This window comes from Papaver somniferum, chromosome 5 (assembly GCF_003573695.1).
Source record: "Papaver somniferum cultivar HN1 chromosome 5, ASM357369v1, whole genome shotgun sequence".
NCBI classification, from domain to species: Eukaryota; Viridiplantae; Streptophyta; class Magnoliopsida; order Ranunculales; family Papaveraceae; genus Papaver; species Papaver somniferum.
Window position 1 is genome coordinate 129,287,703 of NC_039362.1, and position 26,298 is coordinate 129,314,000.

At 38.0% G+C, this 26,298-nt stretch overlaps 1 long non-coding RNA gene across 1 annotated transcript; it reads left to right on the forward strand.

Annotated features, from left to right (window-relative positions):
* The first annotated feature begins 19,590 nt into the window (after window positions 1-19,590).
* LOC113277799 lies at window positions 19,591-24,092 on the forward strand. The gene is made up of 5 exons (XR_003325143.1): window positions 19,591-19,935; window positions 22,264-22,341; window positions 22,445-22,522; window positions 22,625-22,684; window positions 23,785-24,092. It is a non-coding gene; the product is annotated as an uncharacterized LOC113277799 (long non-coding RNA).
* Window positions 24,093-26,298: the final 2,206 nt, after the last annotated feature.

Genomic DNA, 26,298 nt, shown 5'->3' on the forward strand with positions numbered 1-26,298 from the left:
GGGGAAAGTAAAGAGAAGTCCTCGGGAAAATCGAGGGCTTCGTCAAAGAACTCCCCCGTGGAGTACATCCGATCAAAAGAAAATTCTTGAGAAGCGGGAAGGGTATCTGCGGCATCACCAGCAGGGACGGAAACATCCCTGATAACGACGTCATCAGCCACCACGGCTTTGTTCCTTCCTTCATCACCAGCATGACCAGCGAAGACCTCTTCTTCGACATTGATAGGGGAGGTACCAGTACGTTCCTCCCCATCTGTAATCTCATCCTCAGCAAACTCTTCGTTCATTGGACTAGTAACTTCTTCTTGGGCTTCAACCTCGCCCATCACAGTAGTAGAAGACTGCTTCGGCCTAATCTTTTTCTTCTTCAACACCTGAAACCAACACCACAAAAAGAATTATTTTTCCCGACTGATGGAAGTTCTAAAAAAGAAGCGCAGCTAGAATCCGCGTACCTGAGCAGCTGAGGTATTCTTCGGTGGGAGTATAGCACCGGAACCTTCCTCCTCGTCTCCCTCTACGACGTCAAGGGCATAAGGAAAATTCATACCCGCAAAGTTCAGACGCCAGGGACAGAAATCTCCATAGCGAACATGAGGAGACTCGCACGACTTACTATTCTCGGTAGGCCACCAACCGCGGGGACCAGGAATCCAACCGTAAGCCCACTGACCAACTATCTCGATAACGGTGGCGTGCCACTCGTAGTCATGATCGCGCTTGATCCTCTCTCGCGCGGGGAAGAGTTTCCGACGACTAGACGCCTCCGTGCCAGGAACATACTTCAGCTTGGCATCGCTGACCTCATTTAACAGACGAATCTCGCCCCGAGGAGCAGGGAGATTCCGAAGGCTGACACTCCACGGCTTGCGATTCCTACTATTGACGTAATCACCGAAGGAGTTATTGAAATTCTCAGGAGTATACCATTCCTTCTCCATGGGATTGGGGACGTAACAAGTCATCGACGTTTCCCCCTTACTCCGCAGATAGCATTCCTTCAGGGCGCGGAGATAATTCCCCGATAGTTGGGATACGGAACGGCTGTGAGTATTGGTGGAAAAGCCTTCACGACTAGCGAGCACGTCATAGTAGAAGGAATCACCTGATTTGTACAACGGCAGCATAAGACCAGCTTCGAATGCCCCAACCGTCGTTAACAAATGAAATTCATCGAACTCATACTTGGAGATAAGCTCATACGTAATATCATCCTCAGGGGCATAGAAACGAACCCCGAAGGCTTGAAGCTCATGCTTTTCCTTGAATATTTCGAGATCGATATGCTTGAAGGTTACTTTTTTCCTACTAACAGAGACACTGCGTATCAAGGGAGCAGCCTCATCCTCCTCGGCGGGGCCGGATGAACTAACGAACGCTTCCGAAGCTTTTCTCTTCACGGGGGGATTCTTTGAAGATTCAGCCCTAGGAGCTACACCCTTCGTATTCTTCCCTTTAAAAGTTGGAGAAGACCGCAGATGATGCTCGGGCACTAACGAACGTAGAGGAGGAATGTCAAAAGCAACAGCGCGGGGCGGAGCCTGCGTACTCCTAGTATCATCACGAGGACGAGCCGCTGAGCGATCGAAGACTCTTCGGGAACCAGACGGAATTGTCGGAGGAATCTCTTCCCTAGAGGACGAGGCTTTCGCTCCAGAAGAAACTCGACTCCGACGAACATCATCTTGAGACTCTCGACGCGGAGGAGATCTCGATAGCCCAGAATCAGGAGTCTGATAAGTAAGCCGCGGACGGTCAGACATGGCTGCGAAAAGAATAAAATCAAGAACAAGTTACACACAATCAAAAAACATTACCAAAGATCAAAAAACCACATCCATAGCAATACACACACGATAACGCAGAAACCCTAAAATTAGTATACATGCTCAAAATTTCATAAAATTCACACCCTCGAAGTAGTGGCTTCCTTAATTTAAGATGAAGAACAGGGGCAAACTAGTATGCAAGCATCAGAAGAAGTTCTTCATCACAAACAAGGAACAACAGTAGCAGAGAATTCACAAATCAACACAGCGTGAAACAGTGGAAATAAAGAAAAGAAAAACTTACCGGCAAAAAAAGTAGTAGAAGAAACAAACAGGGGAAGCGGGCGTGATCAATGCTAAGGTGGAGAGAATTTAAGATCACAGGTCCAGTGAAGACTGACAGAGAATTTAAGATCACAGGTCCAGTGAAGACTGACAGAGAATTTAAGATCACAGGTGCAATGAAGACTGACAGAGAATTTAAGGTCACAGGTTCAATGAAGACAGACAGAAAATTTAAGGGCTGAAAAAAGAATGAAAACTGAGAGAGCGTTTAGGAAGAATGAAATTAAATTTTCTTTCTATCCTTAAAATACCCGAAAGAAAGAGAAGGAAATTAACGGAGGAATGGGAAACGTGCCTGTTACATAAGCAGTTAATGCACGAATAAAAGACGTGCCCAAGTATCTAGGAGAAGTTATTAGGAGTGAGAAGAATATGCGACGATAGTTTTTCTTCAAGGCACCCATTAGTCATTCAAGCCCGAAGAAAAGGGGCAAATTGTGTACACATATATCTCACTATCAGACACGTGTATATAAAAAGATACGTGGAAAGCATGCAGGCCAAAACATCAAAACATGATGCGTCACGAAACACCAAATAAACCCCGAGGAGTTACTTTATCTCATCCCCAAAAGAGAAGCTAAGATCAACGGTGGAGAGAAAGTTAGCTGACACGGACTGACAGGGGCAGAAGACACTTGTCTGACACGAGCAGACCCCTCAACTACCCGCATTAAACACTCTGAGTAGTGTACGTGTCGACCAACCTGTGGAACGAGCGAGGATGCTTCTGCGGGATCAAGGGGCAAACGCAGACCTCCGTGTGATGGGCGCAAGGACACAAGAAGATAAGGTTCCAACGGTCTTCAGAGATGGGTCCCACGTTCTAACCTTATAAATACCCAATCTCCACCAAGAGTAAAGGGGATCGGAAAAATCAGGGAGAGAAGGAGAGAGATAGAGAGAGATTGCAAGGGTAAGTTAATCACTTAGAAGAGAGAAACATGTAAACCCAAAAGTCATTCGACTATTCATGTAACCGTGAAGAACATAGTAAAACAACAAACCCCGTGGATGTAGGCCTTAGTGCTGAACCACGTAAACCTTGGTCTTATTTACATTTCAGCACTTTACATTTATTTAGCTCCATGGATGTTTACTTATATGTTTTGTTTTCCTTAATACTTATATCCCATGCGCAAACGCCTCGCATGGAGTTGTTAGATGAGGCCATGATAAACCCGAAGGTTTTGAGCCAATGAATCAACACCAGGATATCATCATCGCAATCTCTTTAGATGATAATGATTGATTGTGAGCATTCGGACCCCCTCGCAGGTTTGTGTGCTCACAATTTGGCGCTAGAAACAGGGACTTCGTCCCGGTAAAAGATTTATCTTGTCCTGTGATTTCATTTTAAATTGGCATATGATTGCCCTGATTTATCAGCTCGGACCGTATAGATCATTCGTTAACTGTATTATGTTCAAAAACCCACCTTTTATCTTCGATAAGAGTTATTGTTCTAATCCGTCGGATTTACATTTTTCGTAGTTTTTATACTAAGGATGTCCTTTAATAAAACTTTAACTCGTATATTATAACTTGCGTGTATTAATTCTCTCTTGGAAGATTGTATTTCGCCAACTAACCCGCTTCACGCGGATATTCCCGTTTTTGTTGTTTGAAATAACTTATGCAGAAAGAACGTATTGTGAGTAAAGAAGGCAAGTTTCGGCGAGATTTCATTATCAACAAAAGGGCACGTGATGGAAAAGACGCAGGAAGCAGGAAAATCCAAAGCTTTGTCAAAAGAAACACCCAGGACAACCCCGATCATCACCCGAAGCAAGCAGAAAGGAGATAAAGCTAAAATGACCAATCGAAGGCAAGATACTGCGGAAATCACTTCACCTATGAATGCTAATTCAGTTGCAGCGGCGGCTCTCAGAGCAGCAACGACGAAGTACGGGGAGGCTGCGGTAGTCCCGAAGGCTGCGGAGGCTAGCAATACCTTCGCCATGAGTCAACTTAATCAACCAAGAGAAAGGGTGGATGAATCCAGAACATTCCAACCCGCGCACCTTCTAACTTTTGGAATGCCACTAACAAATGATCAGAATCAAACCATACCGGCGGCTCTAGCACCGCAGAGGGGCGCTCACCCCAATTTGGAAATACCAGCAACCGAAGCTGAACCCCTGCCACCTTTAGTACAGACCATGGAGGAGGGCGGCACCATGGCGGTAGCAGCACGCGCTGGGACTCCCAATCAGGGGTCCAACCAATCACACCGACTAATGGCTGAGCTTGAGGAACTGAGGAAGATCCAGCAGGTTTACGCAGAAGCTGTAGCTCTGTTACCAGAGAAAATCAAGATTTAAAGGAGCGGATTGCTCTAAGCACGAAGACCAGCCAACAACTTGATGAAGCAAGCTCCAAAGCACCAGAGCCAAACCGAGACTGTAGAGTCGTCATAGCGGCTAATGAAGACGCGAAAGGAGACGTAGCGTATCCGACCCGGATTATGACGATGGAGAGTCAGACGGTAATGAGCCGAAGAATTTAGAGCACCAACGCGCAATGGAGGAACTACGAGATGAGATGAGGGCCGAGATCAGGCAATTAAAAAATAAACAAGGCGGGGGAAGGTTAGAAGAGGTCATGAGAGAAGCTAACTCCACGCCCTTAACTCATCGCTTGGCCAACACCCCTATTCCACTGAAATTCCCTGTCCCAACGTTCGAATGCTATGATGGATCCAGCGACCCTGCTGCACATATTCGGTACTACAACCTTGTCTTAGATAGATGCGGTCAGAACGACGCCGTACTCTGCAGATACTTCCCGTCAAGCCTGAAGGGATCGGCGTTATCATGGTTTGATAATCTGCCACCAAACTCCATCCACTCATACGACCAACTCGCAGAGAAATTCTTAAGAACATATATGTACAACAAGACTGTAAACACCGGGATGGATAAGCTCTTTTCACTAGCAATTGGATACAAGGAAACCACGAGGGAGTACACTAACAGATGGCACAAGATCCGCCAAGCCATAGGTAGCGTGGACCCAGTGGTAAGCATCAACTGCTACAAATGGGGCTTAGACCGAATGAGTCCCCTATTTGTTGAAATTCATGGGAGCGTGCCCAAGACAGAGGGAGATCTTCGAATAATTATCGAAAAGCACGCTCGACTTGAAGAAATTCAACGGGAAAACCCGAGGGCATATCCGCAGAGGTCTCACCGCACCAATTCAGCGGAACAAACCAATGGGGCCAAAAGGAGTTGCTCAGGGGAGAGACCTCACGAAGATAGGAAGGAACGGAGGGATGAACGAAGAACAGGCGACCGAAAATTCGAAGATCAAGTTTACACGAAACTCAACGCTAGCTATGCTCGTATCCTACGAGAGATCAAAGGGAGGGAAAACTTAGAGTGGCCATGGTCTAAGGGAAAGCAGCCCCCGAGATCCGAGAAGTCTAAAGATTACTGTGAATATCACTGTTTCAACGGACACCAGACCGAAAAGTGCAAGAACCTTAAAATAATGATCCAGAAATTAATTGATGCGGGAGAGCTCAAACATTACATACGAAAGGATGTTACCGAGGACAGATCCAAACGAACCAAACCAGTCCAACTTCCGGAAGGAAACCGAACAATCAACACCATCTCGTGTTCCGAAGCCACAGGACCCTCACTCACAGCGCAGATTGGAAAAAGGTTACGGAAGCAATTCGAAAACCGCTGCGAGTTATATAAGGTCGATGGGATAGCGGTGGACGAACACGAAGAATGGATGGAATCTCCTATCATCTTCGATGCCGAGGATATCGAAGAAGATATGGAAGACCATAACGACCCCTTGGTCCTAACATTACCAGTAGCTGGATGTAACCTCAAAAAGATCCTCATAGCTGGATGTAACCATAACGAGCCCTTGGTCCTAACATTACAATTAATTAATAAATTCTAATCCAATATAAATATATAGTTAATTAATAGCTCTTAACGTATGCATGCTGCATACGTTAACACGACCCTTTTTGCAATTTCCTTTTTAGCTGACGTGTTTTCCAATACTCTCTCTTCCTGGTGTTAACGTTTCGTCTCTATAGTACCCTCTTCGCTACCAAAGAAGAACCTTAATCCCTGATAAGGATTTCGACTCTTCTATCGCTCAATCTAAATATTTGTGGCACTAGATGAGGTATGATTTTTGATCAATTTTTATTTACACCTAAACCTAAAATTACCCTACAACTAAACAATAAACATCCAAGGTCCACCTTGCAAACCACTTCTTCTTCTCCATCTCATCTCCACCCGCCACCTTCTATACTCCATCTCCACCACCCGCCACCATCATTAATCATCTTTTCTGTTATTTTTATTTGTGATTTCCGAACTTGTATAAGAAGATGCCTCTCAAAAAACTTAGGTATTGCTGTAAGAAAACCTAAGTAAACCCTGAATCTGATTTATAATTTTTGAGAGTGTGATATGGCTAGGTCAATGTGAGCGATCATGATGAGGGCTGAGAGTGCGGCTGTTTATAATGACTTCTTTAAGAATGACTACAAGGGTTGAGAGTGCGGCTGTTTATAATGACTTCTTTAAGAATGACTACAGAGAGGATACTGTATAGCTAGAGGAGATATTAAACCATAGGGACGTTGCTCCATATCTTGGCCAACTTCGTTTAGCAAATGTTTTTAAATATACCGTAATAACTTGTGTCTTCAGTGATTAACCAAATTAAATCTAATGATGATTTACAGTTTAATGGTTTTTTTTAATGGAAAAGAAAAGTTAGGAGATAAACAGGATTGACAATAGTCATGATCAGGATTGACCTGTCTTGGCCACTAAACACGTCAGATAAGAAAGGTAAACCCAAAAAGTTAGAAAAGTCTCGCCATATCATCCGGTGGGATCGACCGTGGGATATTTGGTGGGCTGAAAAGAATTATTGTTAACCAATACCCCTAAAAGATTTGTATCTATTCTATCGGTTAAAAAAATTTATTTTAAAATAAAATTAGAAAATGAAATGCAATGGGTGCTTGGATTATGATTATAGGAAAGATAATACTAGAACATCGCTGCCATGGTGGGAAGGGCCGACCGAACAGAAGACGAATAAGTCAAATTGTGAAAATATCATTTTTTCATGAAACGGAGGGAGTACATCGTTTTGTTACTTGCAACGGAAATTTAGTTGATGCATAAAGCAAAATATAGTTGCATAATGTGTTATCTATCTTTTGTGGTGGTTTGCATAATGACTATGTATACAATTTTCAAAAATTGTGCCTGAAAGAATAAACACCTCCGAATTTTTCGTAAAAACTTTAAATTTGACATTGTTGTTTGTACTCATTGTGTAGATTTCTTTAAAGGCTTTCCAACGAGTAAAATTTGTAAAATTCCAAGGACGAATTTTTAGATATGTTATATTCTAGTATGCTTGCCAATTATACCCCTGAAAAAATAGGATACGTAAGGAAGAATAGGATACAAAGGAAATTATGTGAAAAGGCTTCACCAAAAAAAGCCTCACCAAAATCCAATATTTTTTATCAAATTGGACATTTGTGTTAGGTTTCATTTTATAAAAAAATGGCCATAAAAAGGACTCTCTCCCTTCGGGCCCTTAGGGCCTTCCGGTCGGTCGGTCCAATTATATTTCAACAGATTTAGTCACTGCTTATACACCGACCTGACCCTGGATAAACCCCATTTAATTGATGTAACCCGCAACTACATGGAATCCATTGGATTCTCTCAACCAAACATTACTTTACTAAATACCTAGGGGTAAGCACGGTCCATGTTGGTCCGGTTTTCGCTTCATCTGCTTCAATCTTTCATGTTCAAAGGATTTCAATTTTGACATTCTTATATGATCCAACATCCAAAGGATTGGATGCGGATGATCCGGTTGATTCTATTTATAATTAATATTTAAAATATACAACACAAAATTAATAAAAATTAACTTAAAATCTCATTACGCCTTATCATGATTTTTATCGTTAACTCAAATACACAGAAATCTTATCAATGTTTCCTTTTGTCACTGATCAAATATTCATCGCTATTAAATACCAATAAAAAAACCCATTAGTTCCATTTAATAATGATATTTTTAGTTTTATCTAATATGTTAATGTCGAGAAATTTATATAGTAATATTTTACCTAAGCAATTAATATCAACACAGTGAACAAAATTAGCGTACCAAAAAATAATAAGGATTAACTTAGCGGATATGGATGTTGAACGGATTTTTAATGGAAAAATTAGGGGCAGGTCCAGAGTTTTTTTTTCTTATCCTTAGGCCCACAATTAATTTCTGCTACAGTCGCACCCATTGTTTTTTAAAATTATTAAAAAGGTTTAGAAAGTCGGTAATACCCCTTCGCCGGTTTTGTACGGTTACAATAACTCCCTGAAAATGGAAACATTTATTTCACTACCCGTTACTTCCTTTTCTCTTTTTCTTCTTCATCGGTTACAATAGTTCTGCAAAAGGATTTTGTTTTACTCCATCATCATTCGGAGAAACCAAACCCTAGAAATCAATTTCAAATTCGAAAACCCTAGAAATCATCATCAGTTACACAGTTCATAAGAAATCGAAAACACGTTCATCAGAAAATCAATTTAATGGATGAAACACCTTCGAAAACGCGTCTTCAGAAATCGAAACAGAAGAAAACAGGTATTGATAGTAGTTTTAATCGATGCATTCAGTAGATTTTTTTTTTCGATTTTAACTTTTATTCTTGATGTTGAAGACGAAGGAGAAATTCAGTCGAAGAAAAAGAAAAGAAATGGTGAGATTCAGCAATTACTTCATCTGTTTGTGTTTTGATTTTGTTTCTTCCATTTGTTTTTTTAATTTTAAGTTTCCATTTTGTCGTACCAGAAGCCGATGATGAACCAGAAGCCGGAAATACCAAAAAGAAGAACAAATCTAAGAAGAAAATTATTTCTGGTGAAATTTTCATCCTCAAATATGTTTATCCCTAATTTCTTTTGCTCTATAACTTACCCACTCTTTGATTTTAACATCAATTTTACCTGAAGATGTTGAAGATGAAAAAGGAGAAAGTGATAGCGACCAAACACTGGTAAAGATGAAAAAGAAGGCAAAGAAGGATGCTGAGATAAGTTTGGAAGTCTCTGGTATGCATCCTCACTACTTGATGTGTTGATTCTACATAAAAAAAAACTGCATAACATAAATCTGCATAACTAGTTCATTCTGCATAAAAAAAAACTGCATAACATAAATCTGCATAACTTGTTCTGCAGATGCATGACAGGGTATGCGACATCAAATTAATGTGTGTAACCTGTCATGCAGCATCAAATTAATGTGTGTAACCTGTTATGCAGATGCATGACAGGTTATGCATATAAAAAAATACTGCATAATTAACTCCCATTTTCATCTGTTTAAATTTTAACATCATTTTTACCTGCTAATGATGATAACCTAGAAGAGCAAAAAGGAGAAACTGCTGGTGACCAGCAACAAAAGGAGACAAGAACCAAGGGAAAGCATGACGCTGCGAAGAAGAAAAGAAAAGTCGCGGGTATGCATTTACGTTCCTTCTTGTGTCTGTGATTCATCTGCATAACCTGTTATGCATCTAGGTGCTGCTTACCAAAGTTATTGCATTACTTAATATGAATAGCTTGTTTATTTGTGTGTTGAAAAGATCCTGAAGCAAGCCCGTCAAGGAAGTCGCAGAGATTAAAAGATAAGGTGTCACCTCAAGTATCACCTAGGCCTGAAAAAACTACTAAAGGAAAAAAGAAAGCAAAGAATGATGCGGCAAAGGAAGTATTGGGTGATGATACAGATAATGAGGATGCCGAAGATGGTAAGATTTGCTTGTGGCATCTTCTGTGTGATATATTGTTTAATTGTTGTCATTGATTTGTTTCAATATGATTTGGCCTGTTTCAGTGAGGCAAGTTGTTGATCATCAGAAGAAAGGAAAAAGACTTTAACCCAAATTGAAAGACCTTAAAAGGATGAAGAAGAAGCAAATCGAAAGATCCGAGAGTGAAGAGGAAGAAAAAGAAGAATCTAATAAGCAATGTGTTGTCTATAAACAAGGTGCGTTGAATTCCTGCATGTTCCTGTTATGCATCAGTTAATAAACTTCTCTTATCATTTACCTGCTTGTTTGTATGTAAAACACATTATGCTTGTTAAAAAAACAAATGCATAACAGATTGTGCCTTCTTAAAAAATATGCAGAATATGTTATGCAGTCAACTGTTTGTTTATGTAGTATTAACTAGTAGTGCATGATGGATTATGCATGGTAAAAGATGTGCATAATGGTTTATGCAGATGCCTGAGAAAGAGGCATGTGTGGTTAAATGCATAATAAGTTATGCAGGGTTGTGTTTTTAAATGCATAATAAGTTATGCACCTTAACAAATCAATACATGACATATTATTCAGTTCCAATATTAAATGCATGACTAGTTATGCATTGTTTAGACTTGCTGCATCACAAGTTATGCATATAAAAAAATGTTGTTATATTTGTTATGCATTACTTTGTTGTTCTAAAATAGCAGTTCTAAAATGCATTTTTTTTGTTCTTTTTTTTATGCAGTTAAACCTAAAACCAAATCTGCAGTTCAAGGAGGTACTTATAGAGCATGTTTCCTTAGGGTAGGTCACTTGTTTAGTAAGATAAAAGACAGAGGTGGTTTGAATCCGTTGCAGGCTAACATGATGAATGTGTGTGTGTTTGAAAAGTTCTATAACTGGTTATATGCTGCAAACATGGCATACTTGGATGGTAAGAGAAACAAGCTGATGGATGAAGTCTTTCTATCATATGACCATGAAGATTTGAATCAACATTCATTCAAGTTGTCTGAAAACAAGTCCATAGCATCAACGTCTAGTGAGCTTGATGTTACATTTCTGATTCCAAGAATTGAAGGAGACAGAGGAAATGATATTCTGACTTCGAAGGCAGAGATAGAGCTGACTCAGTCACATCCCCTCATCAAGCAATTCCCATTCAAAACAAAGCCAGGATTTATCAGCAAAGATCCCAAAGCACGGGTAACAAAGGTGTGGATAGATGATATTGAAAGGCTGGTGTTGGAAAAACTTGATAAGAAAGGTCATGAAGAGGAAGTTGTCTGCCTTATCTGCCTTTACATGCTAGTCATCTTGTTCTTTTGTCGTTCAAGTGGAGACAATTTAGACGTCTCGTATGTTGGTTTGGTTAAGGATTTGGAAACCATGGACTCTGTCTCTTTTCCTGATCTTATTCATGAACACTTGATGGAGAGCATCAAGACTGTCAAAAGAAACAATCTTCATATCAGGAATTGCAGTGGTTGCACTATATATTCTCTTGTGAGTTAGTTTTTTTTTTTTTACTTTCATAACATCTGTCAGTAAATATTACTTTCTTGGATACAAAATATCTTATTAGTTATTATTTTTTACAGCTTTGGTTGGCTGAGCATTCTAACATAGATGAGATATCATCAGACATCGTCAAGGTCAGTTCCAATGCTACACCGAGAGCTGCGAAGTGGCACTTGGCATCAATGAAGAAAGCAATGCTCAAGAAGAATATTACATTCTTAAAGGTACCTGTTTGTGAACATTTCATGATTTATAATTGACCTTCATGCATTTATGACAATATCTCTAAATTTCTTAAAAATGAATGCATAATAAGTTACGTTAGCAAAAAAGGATAACTGCATAATAAGTTATGCACCTTAAATCGATGCATAACATGTTATGCAGCCGAATATATGAATGCATGACCGGTTATGCATTTTTCAATATTGAAAAGGAGTTAAGCAGGGTTGTGTTTTTAAATGCATAATAAGTTATGCACCTTAACAAATCAATGCATGACATATTATTCAGTTCCAATATTAAATGCATGACTATTTATGCATTGTTTGGATTAGCTGCATCACAGGTTATGCATATAAAAAATGTTGTTATATTTGTTACGCATTCCTTTGATGAGTGTCATTAATCATGTTGCAGTATAATGAGAAATTTAGAGATGAGTACAATGCAACGGAGATGGAATTCTGTGAACCAAGAAAACCAAGAAAAAGGAAAGAGATATATGATCTCGTCGCAATGAATCTTGAAGAGAACAGGGACAAGTAAAGAAGCATTTCTGGATGCGATTAAGATCATTGAACAAGAAACGTGTCCCCCCGATAGTGCTGAAGCAAGGTTGCAGATCATTGAAGCAAAGCTGAAAGACATGAAGTAGACTCAGGAGAGAAATAGACAGAGTGGAGTATACTTCAATGAAAAGTTGTATAATTACGTGAAGGAATTGCTCGTTGATTGTGGCAACATAGAAGTGCAGGAGGAGTCGTCAGGTGGACCTAGTGTCAATGTATCATCAGCTGAGCCAAGTGACCCACTGAGCCAAAACTTGCCAAGGAATGAGACTCTTGTTGAACTGGTATCTTCGACTGAACCACCTACACAAGAATCAGTGCCAGAAGTTATCAGACTCGATAGCCAAGACTAAACGGCTAGTCAAGGTATCCAGTCTTCACCTTTCAAGTTCATGAACATGAAAAAAGCTGTTATTCTCTCCAGCGACGACAAGGAAACAAAAACTCAAGTGAAATTGGAGACAACACCAAATATAGCAACAACACAAGAAAGACTTGAAGCACATGAAAGAGACTTTTTGGCCGGTGGTGATGATGACATTCTTCCAGAAACTCAGAAGAAAGCAGAAGAATATGTGGTGCCCACATTTAATCTGCATTTATCACAACCTGCTGCTGCAATTAAAGATGATGTTGATAGACCACAACAGCAAGCTGAAAATCTGCAACAACCCGTTGTTGAGATTCCACAACATCAAATTGAAGAGCAAAACAACTAGAAGAGCCAGTGGCTGAAAAGACACAACAAGTAGCTGTTGAGATGGTTGTTGATGCAGATAAGGAGATGGTTGTTGAGAATCCTTTAACTCCTGGTGCCACACAAGATGCTGAAAAAGAAAAAAGCTATAATGAAGATGCTGAGATGGAGACCATTTCACAAAACCTGGTACCTAAAATATAAACAAATTTTGTATTTTAAAACTTTTAGAAAAGCAACATAACATCTTTTATTATGGTATTTTTATTAATGTCAAATCAACTATGTACTACTTATTATTTTTAATCAACTATAAACTGTTTACTATATTGTTGTTTTGCTGTTTAATCAACTATTTACTTAATTTCATAATAAACTGTTTATATCTAACACATTTTGGTTACATGAATCTCTAGGAAGAAGACGTAGGAGGGGAGTTTGTACCAAGAACAAATTTTTTGAAGAGGTCACCATTGAAGAAAAAGTCAGTATTGAAGCGAAAAGCAAACAAGGCAGAAGAGGATGGGAAGCAACCAGGAAGCAAGGTAAGAAGAATCAAGGAAAGGACAACATGGAATCAAAGGAAAACCAGTGTACTACTCAAAGATTGTGAGCTAGGGAAGCAGCAGAAGAAAAAAGACAAGCCTGATGAGAATAAAGTTGAAGAAGAAAATCCCCGTACGTCTGATGGCTTGCCGTTCAGAAAATTACCTCCGCTGGAAACAATGGAATGCTTTCAAGATTACAAGGATACAATAGAACCATCCATGATGGAAGTACTGGAGACATACTTTGATAATGTAAACAACCTGTAAGTACATCAAAATTGCCTTTATGCTTGTTTGCATAATATGTCATGCAGCTCCCAATGTTTAATGCATGGTTAGTTATGCATTGTTTAAAATATCTACATCACGTGTTATGCAGCTCCAATGTTTAATGCATGTTCAGTTATGCAAAAAATGTTGTTATATTTATTATGCTTGTTTAAGAAATCAATGCATTACAGGTTATGCTTCTTATGAAATAAATGCATAACAAGTTATGCTTAAAAAAACCCATGCATAACAAGTTATGCTTAAAAAAACCCATGCATAACACAACCCTCTAGTTTATGGTTCTGCCTCATGTCACTTGAATAAAACATCTCACTAATTATGTCTTATGTCATCTGCAGAAATTCGGCTTGGAGTATCAGAGAAGGAGAAGACCCTTACTTATGGGATATTCAGATTCACGGAGATATAATAAGGCAGCTAATGAACAATGAATACTTAGAAGACCAAGTAGTACGCTACTACAGTTATAGGTTGTTCAGGAAGCGGGAAAATGAAAAGATGGTTGATAGTGTTGAACATAGGTATGCGGAGTCTGCATTCATGACGCCAGATGCTTGGGTAAGTCAAGAAAATAAAATCATTTTGCTACATAACAAGTCATTCCTGCATATTATCTTATGCCCATATAATTACTTCTGCATAAAATGTTATGCAACTAGATTGAACTGCATAACAAGTTATTCATCATTGTTTTCTACACCTGTTGTGCACCCTTTCAATTGCATCCACTAACTTTTTTTCCTAAAAAATATTTTTTTTGCAGTTCTTTGTTAAAACAAAGGAGAAAGATGGGATTGCCAAATTTGTTGGAGAATTCATCTTGAATCTCCCTATTGAAGTTGAGAGAATGTTCATTCCAATGAACTATATGACAAAGGAAAACCCTGCTGGTACACATTGGACATTGTTAGAGTATGACTTTTCAGAGGGTGAGTGGAACTACTATAACAGTCTTGAAGGCTATAAATCTAACTGCAAGAAACAAACTCTCATAATGGCAAAGGCTTGTATGACGCATTTGATCCAAAGAGATGATGAACTGAATCTATCCCCACAAATCGTGGATATAAAGAGGGAACCGCTTGTATACAGGGATATTTTTACCAAGATTGTTCCTGAACAAGGTCATCACCCCGACTGCCTCATATTTGTATGCTACTATATGAAGATGAGCATGAAGTCTCAAGTCAGGGACAAATGGCTGAAGTTGGGAAAGGAAGATGCAGTAGAAAAAGCCAACAAGAAAAGAGTAAGTCTGGTATTGAAAATGCTGACGGATCTTGGAAACAGTTGGGCGATAGATGTCAATGAAGACATCTGGGATGATGTTGCGCGTCAATGTGATGAAGCTGCGCGTCAATGTGAAGTTGTGCATAATAGAAAGGTTCAAACGTAACTTTGTTTTAACAACCTGTGTGTTGTTGGTAGGTTGAGCAATTTAACTTGGGAGTGAAAACTAATGGGAAGGTAGTCAGTGTGAAGCTTAACTTCAGTCAGTAGTTATGTGTAATGTGTTGGTATGAAAACTTAACTTTAGTCAGTAGTTCTTGTCAGAACAACTTATGTTATCTTATCGATGTTTATATATATATTTATTATATATCAATGCTGGTTTCAGTGCTTCTATTTGCTGAAATCTTATTTCATTTAACTAACATCAGGTTACAAGGAAAATGAAGGAACAACAGGTTACATATAAACATATAAATAACAAGTTATGCATGAAGGAACCATATTTGCATGAGTCGTTATGCAGCCATCTTTAAAAGAATAAATGCATAACATATCATGCATAGAAGAAAAACAATGCATAAGAGATTATGCATCTTCAAAACAATAACGCATAATACGTTATGCATCATAAAAACTAATGCATAACAAGTTGTGCATCATCAAAAACTAAAGCATAATCCATTATGCATTTAAGAATAAAAATGAAAACATTATCTGATAGAAGCAGAAAAACACACAGTGAAAAAAAAAAGTATTTTTCATAAAACCCATACAAAAAAGAAACTAAGTAAAGAAAAAGTACTTGTTCATAAAAACTAATACATAAACTAATGAAAGAAAAATGAATAAGGTTCAAACATAAAAGTAATAGTCTGAAGAAACAAACAAGATAATTGCTCTCCTTTAACTTCCCTTAGGCTGCTTCAGCGGCTTCAGAGGCTTCTTGTAACAGGTAGGATTCGTACATGTTTGCTTGTTATGATGACCAAGCTCAAAACAATTACCACATCGCATAGTTCTCCTGGGCGGCTTCTCATATATGCTCAAATGCCTATTAACTTGTGGTCTCCCTGGCGGCCTCCTAACATCAGGTACATCGATAATATCATTACCTTCATAAACTTCAGGCCTGTTATAGTTCGGAATAAGATGAATTGCATGGATATAGGCATTATTGAAGTATGAAGTAGTGAAATAAGGTTCAACAAAATCATATGGATTAGAACCAAACATTGTTATCGATGCGAAAGCATGCACACATGGAAACCCATACACGCGCCACCTATGATAGGTACATGTCCTTGCCTCGAGGTTAACACTATGAGAACTGTCCCCTACCTCCACTTCATAAACATGAGTATCGGACTGTATAACCAACCAGGTTAAACCCTCATCAATAAGAGCCTTCATCTTATTTTCATTCTTCGGTGTGAGAATTGTTATGAAACTATTACCAGTATTCCGCCTTTCTGACATCATACTCATCATATCCTTCCTTATCTGATCCAGAAGAGCATTTGCAGGGAGCTTCTTGTGTACCTTCATCCAACTATTGAAGGATTCAACAAGAGTAGAAGATGTCCTACCATACCTACAACCCTGGAAAAAGGCATTTGACCACTTCTCTGGAGGGATATCTTCAATATAGTCGGCAACCCAACCATAACCAAGACCCCTAATAGTAGTGATGGCAGTTTGGAAACCTTCGGGACTAAGAGCATACGCAGCAGCTTGAAATGAATCAATAACTGCACCATACCTTTCGTCAGATGCATTAATAGGTAAGTTCATCTTAAGATGATAATAGAAGAAACTATGGAAGGCTCCAGGAAAGTAAAATGGAATCGCTCTCTTTAATCCTTCTGCACGATCAGATAAAAATGTGATTGGCCTTTGATCATGATCAAGAACATTACTCAAATTCCTCATGAACCATTCCCAGTTATCATTATCTTCACCAGGTACCAGGGCTATGGCTAGTGGGAAGAAGCATGCACAGAAAAAAAATATAAAATCAAGCCAGCGTCTACATGTAGTATGTGCATCTAAAAAAATGCATAATGTATCATGCATCTAAACTAAATGATGCATAAGACATTATGCACCTAAAAAAATGTATAATGTCTTACGCATCTAAACAGAAATGATGCATAACCAGAAAAAACAAATAATGCATATTGTCTTATGCATCTAAACTAAATGATGCATAAGACATTATGCATGTGCATAAAAAGGATGCATAAAATCAATAAGTGAAAACCATAATGCATAAGACATTATGCACCTAAAACAAAAAATGTATAATGTCTTATGCATCTAAAACAAAAATGATGCAGAACCAGAAAAGTGAAAACAATAATGCATAAGACATTATGAAGCAAAAATAGATAATGCATGAGACATTATGCACATATATAAAAAGGATGCATTATCAGAAAAATTACCATTTTCAGCATTGATAGCGGTTGCAGCCATGAGACATCCTCTATATGTCCCTGTAAGAAAGGTAGCATCGACATAAACCATGGGGCGAAGGTAACGATAACCATGGATGCATGCCTCGAAAGCAATAAAAAGACGCACAAACTTATTTGAAGGTGCCTCATCTTTTAATTCAGCTGAACTATCCTCGTTCGCTTCAGGTTCATCCGTTTGAACTTGAAAATCAATCCAACTCCCAGGATTTGTGCTGCGAATAGAATCTACATACCATGACAGATGCAAATACGACATGGCTTCATCACCAAATATATCCTCATACACTTTCTCTCTTCCGTTGTAAGCTTGGTAGTATTTCACATTGATCTCGTAGCTAGTTTTGAAAAACTTTGCCAAATCAGATGCTTTGAAACTCGAATCACTTCGGATTTCATCCTTGATCAGACTAGAAACAAATTTACCGCTGAGCCTGTGGAAAAGCCTTTCAATTCCAACACCACAGGTATGATTGCTCTCATATTTCTTAACCTTAAGCATCCTGTTTTCAACATCAACAGCACAAACCTTATACTCCCAAGGGCAATTTTCTTTTGAGCATTTTGCATAGAACCTGCTAGGTTCATTCTTCTTATATACAAGAACACACCCAGCTTTTAACTCGTATTTCTTCACTACGATACGTACCTCTGCTACACCTCCAAAAAACACTTTACCAACTTCACCAAGTAATTTTTCCAACCTTCAGTCCTAAGAACCTTGTTAACAGGCACAGAACCATCTTCAAGGAAATTCACCATAGCTTGTTCGGGTTCAGGTTCTATTACACGACTACTTGAAGCTCTACTACGACTTCTGGAAGAATTACAACCAACTTCGACAAGTAAATCAAAGCTCTTCTGACCTTTACAGTGACAACGAGATACAAAACATTGAAGCAGAATATCAGAATCAACTCGCACAAACTTGCTCCATCATTAAAGGAAAATCTGACATGATGCGGTAATAAACGAGTCCACTTCTGGTAAACGACTGTCTTCAAAGACTCCAAAGTTGTGTTGACATCAATAGGATGTGCTAAGAATTCACTGAAGTAGTGAATTACAGCTAGTGCACTACCAACATGCATTTTCACCCTGCAAAACACAAAGAGAAAAAACCAAACATATCTATCCTGCATATTGCTTCACAAAAATTCTTACTCAAAATTAAAAGATCAAATCAACAACAGCAAACAATCTACATTAACCATAATCAGATGAGAAATCAACAGGATATCAAAATCAATAACAGATCAAAAATAAGAATGGAAAAACAAATCAAATAAAAAATCCAACAGAACAGAAGCAAAACCTAGTAAATTGGTATGTCAACATCGGAACATGAAATCGAAACAAAAAAATTTAATTGAAAAGATCTACATTGATGTTAACAAATTCAAAACCTAGAAAATAAACAAAAATTCAAAAACAAGCTTAAAAGATCTAAAAAACGATTCGAAAAACTAAATTAAGCTTCGGAAACCTAAAATAATAGATCCTAATCTTACAGAAACTAAAACATAGAATCGAATCAAGATTAAACAAAAATCAGAATCAAGATTGGAATAAAAACGAACGAACCTGAAGCTTTGCTGAGTAAATTGAATCTCGGCAATCAAGGAAAAGTGAGGCTAAAGCTTGATGAGTAAATTGAATCTCCGTAATCAAGGACAATTCTCGATAATCAATCTCTCGAAAATAAACAGGATAAACTGAAACTGAAAGTGAGGCTAAATTGGTAAATAAAAAAGAAAATAAACGAATTTTGAAAACTCTGGGCCTGCAAATAATTTGTTGGCCGCTTCTGGGTGCGCCCGTGAGATTTTGTGGAGGTGGGTCTCACAATAGGAAAATGTGTAAGAATGAGTCTCCCTGTAATTTTCACATTTTTAATCCCTACTCGTATTCAATCCATTAGTGTACGGATCGGATACTTACCCATAAAAAAGCGGATGTGCCGGTTCGAATCCGGTCCAAAATCCACACCGGATAGAATCCGCGGACACCCATCCAATCCTTGAAAGTTCCATCGGCCAAAGAGAGGAATAAAAACAAAATATCACTCATCCTAGCAGAAGAACAATTTTAGCAGAGGAATAATTCCTACTTTTAGCAAAGGAAATTAAGTTCATGTATGTGTTTTTTGGCAAAAGAAATTAATAGTTGATAGCAACCCTCAACAACCAATGGAAGATTTAGAATTACTGGCTTTCAAAAACCTAATTGAATCTTTTTTCAAAAACCTAATTGAATCTTTATACACCTATCTTAAGCATTTCAAAAACACTACGAATTTGAGCAAGAACACGGAGAACATCAGTCGTCAGCACAACAGCAGAAAAGAAGAGCATCCTTCATAAAAGAGCAACAGGAGTTTATGCTAGTTGTGGAATTCAATTGGCGACACTCAGGTTATTCTCTCCTCCGAATTCAAAACCCATAGTTTTTTTTTTTTTTTCATTTGTGTTAGATTATTGATGGTTTTGGTTTTGATTCGGTTGATTGGTTCCAAATTTGATAATTTGAATGATAGTTTATGCTTATCATGTTGGTTTCGTCTTGGGGTGGGGTTGCACTTTTATGTTGTTGTCTGAATGTCACTAAGCGTTGCCTTGCATTCTACTGAAATTCAAGAGAAATTCATATTATTATGTCCTGAAGTACCGTCAACAATTGATCTATTAGTTGCTTCATGTTTTTGAGTATCTTACTTATTCCATTTGGCTAGGTTTAATCGTCCATAATGGTATACGGTATATTGAAGGGGCATTTGGTATAATCTAGTTAAATGATAGCTTTGTGTGCGACCAAGCTTGCTTGGTAGTAGGTAGACATTGTTCAATATTATCAGACAGAATTTGAAACAAGAAGAAATTCGAACAGGATTTTTCGCTTACTATTTGGTCAGCCACCATGTTAATCCTGAGCAGTTACCTGAGCTACAGCCAACAGTTACAAACTTTTAGTTTAGATTTATTTCTGGTATGTTTTACGTTTCTCAATAACATTTTTCCCCAAGTAGACTGCAGTATTACAAACTTCCTACGTTACACATCATCTCTGCAAACCATTTTATCATTTAGAAAGTAATGCACTGATGAGAGCTCAATATTTAACGAATGTACATGTACTTGGTGTGAAGTCAACATGGAGCTGACCAGCACCATGTGGATCTGAGCGGTTACCTGAGCAACATATTAAATTAGATGATGAATATGGTTTTGATAAATTGGTGGCGATATTACATTTGTTTAGTCATTAGAACTTTTCGTTTTTTTCCGCTCTTGGTGTTTCAGACCTTAGCATATTATAACCCACCTTTGGTGGCTGTTTCTTCATCAATTTTTTTCCCTGTTGTTTCCTTTTCCCCAAACCTTGTTTATCACTTTTATTGACCTTAAAGGTTTAAATGTATTTCAATGATGAGAGCTCAATATTCAAAGAAAGTAAATGTACTTGATGTGAAGTCAATGTGGTGCTGACCAGCACGATTGATCTGAGCAGTTACCTGAGAAACATATTAGAATAGATGTTATATATGGTTTTGGTTAATTGATGATCTCCTTAAGTTTGTTTAGCAATTAGAACTTTCTATTTCTCTGCGCTTGCTGTTAGAGACCTTAGGAGGCTGTACATGGTCCTGGGAAAATTGTAAAACCGCACCATGCTAAACCGAACCGAAACATCTATGCAATGGCATGGGATGGTTTTGATATTGTGAAAACCGTTGATCTTGATCTTGGTATGGTTCTGGTTTACCATAAAACCGAACTGTAAACCAACGGTATAAGCCATTAGATGATAGCCATATAATAGCCATCTGATTATTTCATTTATGACCACTGAGCCATTCCATTACCTAATTATTAATTTACACTTCTCTTTCGTCTTCATTTCCATCACATATCTCTCACTCTCTGGTTTAGCAGACAGGCAGCAGCTATGTAGTCGATTTCGGCCATCTCGGCCGAAATTTCGGCGAAATTCTGGATTTCGGTCCAAGAAGACGAGATTTTGTTAGTTTCGGCCGGACGAAATCTTTGCGAAAATTTCGGCCGGAAACGCGTTTTCGGTCGGAATTTCGGCCGGAATATATATATATAAAATTTTTTTAAATTGAGTGGATTAATCTCAAGTACAAAAATTAAACAGATTAATTCACTCACTAGTATTATTGCTTGTTGTGTTTGAATTTCTTGACCTAAAATTATCATTTGGTGTTGATGATGAGGAAGGTGAACAACCAGATTTACTAATACTATGTTTCTTTTAAGTGGGTCAATACTCCCTCAATCTTCTAGTCTGACTCAAACTAGGATTGGAATTAATTGAACCTGGCAACAAATACTTCTTATTATAAAAGTTGGAACCGAAATTACACCAAAATTTGAAAACGGAATCTCCCCGAGACAACGTTGTACCAGTGTCTCGCTCGGGACCGAGATAAACCCGAATCCGAAATTAACTACCTTGGGCAGCAGTACCACCTCCACCTTTAAGTTCAAACCAACCACCATCACTTTGAAGTTCATCACCACTACCTTCTCTTCTCGACCACCACCATTACCGTTCCATCTACCAGCATCATCTTCTCCTTATCTCTGCTACCTCTGAACTTAGGGTTTCAAAATTTTGGGTAATCTTATTTTGGGGGATTTAATAATAATAATCTATTATAAATTAGGTTTAGTTTAATTTGAGTTTTCAATGTTATAATTTGGTATTTCTTATTTGTGCAGCCCTAATTGTAGCTACCAGTACCATCTTCTCCTTCTACAATCTCTGCTACCTCTGAACTTAGGGTTTCAAAATTTTGGGTAATCTTATTTTGGGTGATTTAATAATAATACTCTATTATGAATTAGGTTTAGTTTAATTTGAGTTTTCAATGTTATAATTTGGTATTTCTTATTTGTGCAGCCCTAATTGTAGCTACCAGCACTATCTTCTCCGTCTACAATCTCTGCTACCTCTGAACTTAGGGTTTTAAAATTTTGGGTAATCTTATTTTGGGGGATTTAGTAATAATACTCTATTATGAATTAAGGTTAGTTTAATTTGATTTTCAATGTTATAATTTGGTGTTTCTTATTTGTGCAGCCCTAATTGTAGCTACCAAGCAATAGGATGCAAGTGTGGCAGAAGTTAATGGAGGCGGAGGTAAAACTGTCCATTAATTTTACAATTGAGAATTATTTGTTGTTGCAGTATGCTCAATATTACTGTCAGATGATAATAGACAGCATATACCATTCTCTTAACGACATGCCACTGTTGGTTTGAACTATGGGTTAACTGTGTGATTGACTTGTTTTTGGATATTATGAAGTTTTATATATTTGAATTTCCACTATCCAGCTAGTTGCTTATAGGTAAGAGGGTTTTTATACATCTCTCTACCTATATGTCTACATTATACTTCTGTACCTGTTGTATGAGCAGCAACTATGTATCACTTGGCACATGGACTAAAATCTTAACTAACGGTTTTGGTAAACCAACAGTTTTAATCCGAAGCGTTTAGTATATGACATGGTACAGTTTCAAAAATGCAGAAAGCATTACCTTCGGTTTTGGTACTGGTTTAGACTAAAACCGTGCCAAACTGTACCATGTACAGTCCCAATGGTGGCTGTTCCTATATTAAGTGTTTTCCGTTTTTTTTTTCCCCTAAACCCGGTAAATCACTTCTATTGACCTGGAAAGATTAAATGTATTGGGTGATGAGAGCTCAATATTTATCGGAAGTATATGTACCTGATGTGATGTCAACGTGGTGCTGACCAGGACAATGTTCATCTGAGAGGTTACCTGAGCAATGTATAATAGAATTCAGTGAGTTAGTTCAGATAATGAAAATGACAGTGGTGGTGAATTCATTGTGAATCTTGTGATACATATGTATTGGTGTTTCAAATCCTGTGCTTTCATAGAAGATCGTTTGTTTAGTTTCTTGAACACTTCTTCATTTGGTTGAACTTTTTTCTTACTTTATCTATTCCATTACGATGGCTAATTTAGGATAGAGGCTCTTTCATCATCTTATGAGTTCGAAATAGCCAAGAGCTTAGCATGTTCAGTTTTTAACGAAATTAGAATCGTAGAACCACCGAGTATGAGGTGTGAGATTTAATTTGAATGTTTTCAGTATTTGCACTCTCTTTTTAAATGTCGCATATTCCTTCCGTAAATTCTTGAACAGCTCTTTATTTTCAAATGTGAGATTTACTTTTATAACAATCTTGTTGTCTATTTTGCAGATAACTGCTTCAGCACTAGCTCCCGTGGACTCCTATCGACCTGGCAAACACCATGCTGGAGAGGCTCATTCTTTTCCATGGTGGGGTTATCTGATTATTGTTATACTGGTCGTACTATTTGTTGTCTTCCTGTATGTTTGTTGGAGAGTTGTTAGGGCACGTCGAGCAGCCATGGGCACACCGCCGAGGGTGGGTGGTGGAGCTCCATGGCCTACTTGGCATCCTTACAAAGTACCAGTGTAGACCCTATTTGTGAAGCTTGTAATTCCTGCTTGTAATTCATACAAGATCATGATCATTTCTATTAACAAAAGCAAAAGTCTTTAAACAAAACTCTTTTTTTTTTTTTTTTCAATTTACATCAAAATCAAAAACTAGCCTAATCACAAACAACAATCAAATTCTTATTTTTTTTAAGATTTTGAAGGAACATTCGTCGACAAACAATTCAAGTGATTGAGTTAAACCCTTTAATTTGTTCCTTTTAAGAGAAACTCAATAATGATTTAACCACGAGTCTCTAAAATTTTCCCATCAAGTTTTCTGAAAATCAACCCAGAATCGGTTTATGTGTGCATTATAAAAAACCGATTGTGGTTGATGTTACCAGGAATCGATTTTTGTTGTATACATACATAAACCGATTCTGGGTTGAAGTGATGAACATCGATCATAATCGGTTTATGCTAATTCACATATAAATTTCTGGGTTTAAGTTTGGAATTATAGAGAAATCTAGAATCGGTCTTTATGTGCGTCACATATAAACCAATTATGGTAAGGTAGAATTATTCCAAACCCAAAATCGGACTATTCGTCTATGTAATACGATTATTACCGTTAATGACTATTTTTGTTTTGAAATTATAGTTGTTGGTCCTTTGTGTATATATAGAGGATAACCTATTTTCTATCATACACTGCCTTATTCAAAGAAATCTATCTCCATTGTTCATTTTTTTCATTCGAAGATGTCAAATCCATCATCATCAACTACCAACTCATTCGAACACATACTTGGAAGATGCAAACGAACTACTCCATCATCGTCAACTACCAATTCAATTGAAGACATAATTAAGAGGAGCAAACGAACTACCACATCATCGTCAAGTGATGCGATGGAAGAAGAAGACGTACTCAAGGAAAATAAACGAGGTGAAAACTAATTCCCAACTAAGGCATAGATTGAAGGATGTTGAGGAAGACACCGAATGGGTTAAAAATTATTACATAGTCAAGGATCTTCCCGAAGAACATCAACACGAGAGTATATTTTGGATTCAAGTTTCATTAGGTCCTTTTGTTCGAAAGATGGACGGTAAGTACAAAAAACTACGCCATCCATCCCACACTTGTTCAAGGACGATCCACGTTAAGAAATTGTGCTCCAAGTACAACGAGTTTCTCGCTAGGCGCAGAGGCGACGGGTTTGCGACACATGATGCTTATACCAAGTGGAGAGGAGAGTCGTTTTATCATTTCGAAACCGCATTGATAGTTGAATCTCACACTAAGAAATAGAAAAATTTCGTTTTATGCAGTTGGAAAATCAATGTGGTAGTCTAGTATTGTGCTAGTTTAAATTTTAAGAGTTTATGCAAAGTGGAAATGGACCACAATCGGATCATGTTAGACCATATGTAGTCCGATTGAGGAATTAAAAGTTGTCTGTTTTTCTGTAACTTATTTCATCTAGAATCGGATTACATCGTCGTTCACATAGACCGATTCTAAATGAATTCCCAGGCAAGTTTTGTTCAGAATTGGTTTATAGTAATTCCAGTGTAAACCGATTCTGAAAAGGCTGCAGCTTACTAGCTTAAAAATCGGAATTTAACAATTGTTTTGGGGTAAAAACTGATTCTGCGGTTTTTGGTAAATTTGGGTGTGTTGATGAGAAACGAATTCAAACCCTAAACAAATGCACTGCACGAGAGTACTTTTAGATTCGAGAGATCAATTTGTAAGACTCTGGCCTAAACCAAGAAATGGTCGTTCCAGATTCAATTCGGTCACACGGTGAAGGAGAAGGGTTGATCTTAGGGAGGGAAGCGAAGAAGGTGTTTGAGATCATAATGTTGAATTATGAAGGCGTGGTTGTTTTATGACTTGTATCAGAATATGATTTCTGGATACTTGTGTTGATAACACTTGTGATCTGTGTTGAAATAGGTTGAATCCTATTTATACAAGTCATTGAGCGCACCCCTGATCTAGTAGGAAGTGGAGGCAGTTAAGTAATGGAGAAGTGGATTTGTGCGGAAGGTGGTGATCATCTTGTGAAAAAGCGGGGGTCTAACAACCACACCCAATAATTCGTCTGGCAATCTGTATGGACTGACTCTAATATACTTTCAAGAGAATCAACTAGACAGTCAGACTCAATCTTAAGAAAAGTATATCAAAGAGTTATATCTCAATTTCTCAATTCAATCCGCAATCAAACAAATAGGTATATGTGAGCCCGATTGAATATAAGAAATAACTTGGATGGTATCAAAAACCAATATC